General features: G+C 33.6%; 1 pseudogene; it reads left to right on the forward strand.

Moving 5' to 3' along the window:
- The first annotated feature begins 1,151 nt into the window (after nucleotides 1–1,151).
- On the forward strand, nucleotides 1,152–2,040 carry LOC133061361 (olfactory receptor 14C36-like; annotated as a pseudogene).
- The last annotated feature ends 1,459 nt before the right edge of the window (nucleotides 2,041–3,499 follow it).

The raw sequence follows: 3,499 nt of genomic DNA on the forward strand, positions 1-3,499 counted from the left end.
TTTTCATATATATATACATATATATATATATATTCTTTTTCATATTCTTTCCCATCATGGTTTATCACAGGGTGTTGAATGTAGTTCCCTGTGCTATCCAGTAAGACCTAGTTGCTTATCCATCCTATATATTATAATTTGCATCTACTAATTACAAACTTCCAATATTTCCCTCCCCCACTTCTCCTCCTTGGCATTCACAAGTCTGTTCTCTATGTCTGTCTGTGACTTTGTCTATTTCATAGATATGTTCATTTTTGTCATATCTTATATTCCACATATAAGTGATACCATATGTTATTTGTTAAAGTGTCTAAAATCTTTTTAAAAATATTTAATTTAATTATTTTTTTCTAGACCACACCACATGGTTTGCAGGTTCTTAGTTCCCTGACCAGAGATCAAATCCAGGTCCCTGGTAATGGAACAGATTCCTAATCACTGGACTGCCAGGGAATTTTTTAAATTGTCTATATTCTTAATCTAAATTTCTCTGCTTATCTTTTAAGGCTGATTTCAAGAAATTATGGACTCTTGGTGATCCATAGTCAATATTTCATAGAACATTAAGGTAAATTTCAACAGGGAGTCAATATCCAACTGAATGTGGTATACAACTTCTAATAAAACCTAGAAATCTTTAATTGAGAATTGACTCTGTTTGAAGTAACTATATCTGTCTACTTATCTATCTATGAACTGGTGAATCTTCATTAAAATAATAAACTTCAGTGGGTTGGATATTATTGAGTAAAGTAATAACACTTCCTATATAACCATAAAATGGGATTGAAGAGCCCCAGCCTTAATACTTTGCCATTTTAACTACTCAGTAGTGATAATAAGCTAAATACATGAAAAGACTTCTGGAGGAGGGAATAGCAATACACTCCAGTATTCTTGCCTGGAGAATCCCCATGAACAGAGAAGCCTGATGGCCTACAGTCCACAGGGTTGCAAAGAGTCGGACATGACTGAAGCAACATAGCACAGATTCATGAAAATACTAGTTATGGTAAGACCATCTGTATGAAATAGAAGAACACACTTTCTAAGAAAATGTTTAAGGTGATTTCATTCATTCTTTTTTTGAATCCTGTTTATCACAGTTTATCCCTTTTATTTTCCAGATCGATCACCCTTTTTAAAATATGGTCAATTCTACCACTGTGATCTTTGCTGATAGTTGGAAGCTAAGGTTCCTACACTCCATGTTGCTGTTTCTGATGTACTGGGTTACCTTGTTAGGGAATCTTCTCATCATTACTGTCACCACATTTGACCAGAAACTTCACATGCCCTTGTACTTCTTCCTCAGAAATCTGTTTTAGATATGTTCTATATTACTGTCACTGTCCCTATTGCCTGTGTCAACTCTCTCACTGGTAACAGGACCATTTCAGGGGCTGCATGTGCAATCCACGTATTCTTGGTCACTTACTTTGCCTGTGTAGAGGTGATGTTCCTCAACATTATGGCCCAAGACTGCTATGTAGCCATCTGCCAGCCCCTCCACTACCCAGTTATCATGAACTCCCAATTCTGTGTTCAAATGACACACCTCCCTGGTCAGTGGTCTTGTGTATGCAGGTATGCAAACAGGTAAAACATTCCAGCTGACTTTCTGTCAGTCCAATGTGATCCATCGATTCTTCTGTGATGTACCCTCTCTGCTGAGGATCTCCTGCACTGACACCTCCAGCAATTGTCTTTTACTTGTATCGGTCAATGTAGTTGGTGGGGGCTGCTTTATCTTTATTACTATGTCATATGTTCACATATTTTTCACTGTGCTAAGGTTTTCAATGAGAGCAAGGAAAAGCCATTTCTACCTGTGTCCCTCACATCCTTGTGGTATCTGCCTTTCTCAGTTCTATCATCCGTGTGTACTTAAGGCCTTCAGTAAGCTCTGAAACAATTAAAGATATTATTCTTTCTGCCTTTTATACTGTAATTCCTCCATTCTTAAATCTTATTATCTACAGTCTTAGAAACAGACAGGTAAAGGGAGCTGTAAGGAAAATAATATTAAGATAGTTTTATTCTAGAAAATAATAAAAATCCATTTCAATTTTATCCCAATGTCACTGAAAGAGATCCAGACTTCTATAAAATAGCTTCTTGCCTGGGTTGTATATGTCAGTCTGCTCACTCCAAATTCACTCTGTTGAGATCTATTTAATTAATCTTATAAAATAATAATTGGACCTTATATTACCCTTTCCATTTATTCTCTATAAAAATTAACTCTTTTATAACTGAATATGATCCAAGATATCTGATCAGAGCCATTTTAGATTATATGTTTGCAATTCATCAAATATTAACAATATCAATAATTCCTTGAAAGAATTCTTAGCAAATCAATATGGAGGTAACTTGTAGGCTGAGTTATCTGCATTTAGTCAGCAAAATTTGAAATAAGTATATAAATAATATGGTACTTAATTATATTCATTTATGTAAAAAGCACAAATAAATAATATTCTAAGATATGCATGGAATGAAACTAACATATAATACATCTGAAAAGTGCAGAAAAATTCTGCAAAATAAAATCTAAGTAAACTGTGATTTTTTTTCTTCTTCAATTATTGATCGTGGAATTTCTATTTGTTGTTTGTGACCATGCTTTAATTCTCTAAGCTTCTTTCTTTTTTTTTTTTTTTTTTTGCAATTATTTTAACAACTTCATTCTGATTGATCCATTTTCAGGGGACAAAATTTGCTGCTGGGCTGAAGGTAAGTGTTCCTTTTTCTTTTTTTCCCTCCAATATGTTACTTGATCTTTTTTATCTGTGTATAGTGTCATGTCTGGCAATTCTGAAAAACTGACCTCTAATTTTTGGCCTAATTGATAAGCTATGTCAGTTCTTAAATTTATTTGAGCTTATTTGGCAACCATAACACAAAACTCTTATCTCCACTTGTAGTCCCAGTTTTTTCATAAATACTTCTTTATATTCAGTAGACAAATTAATTTTTTCTAAACTTTTTGTTTCCAAACTACCAAATTATTTTGCCTCATCGGTTTACAACCACTTTGGTGTACATTCAGAATTAATTTATCTTAAGGAATTTTATATAATAGGCAAAATGGGAAATAAACCAAGTCATATAAAAATCATTAAGTGGTAAAAGAAAGGTAAATATCAGAAAATAAATTGCACTTTGATACACTGTTGAAAAATGAGGAAAGCAAAACGAATATATGACTTAGTACAGCTTTTTAAATAGCCAAAATATACTTGTGCACCATTCTACTTTTTAACTCTACAGGTTTGATTACTCTGAGTACTTCATATAAGTGGAATTGTGGAGTATCTGCCTTTTTATGAGTGACATTTCATTTAGCATATCGAACTCCAGTTTCATCCATACTGGAGCATGTGTTAGACTCTTCCTCCCATTTAAAGTTGAAAAATATTCCACTGTATGCATGTCACATAATTTTTATCCATTCATCTTTTGATGGATGCTTGTGCTGCTTCTACCTGAT

This window comes from Dama dama, chromosome 9, assembly GCF_033118175.1.
Source record: "Dama dama isolate Ldn47 chromosome 9, ASM3311817v1, whole genome shotgun sequence".
In the NCBI taxonomy this organism is placed as follows: Eukaryota; Metazoa; Chordata; class Mammalia; order Artiodactyla; family Cervidae; genus Dama; species Dama dama.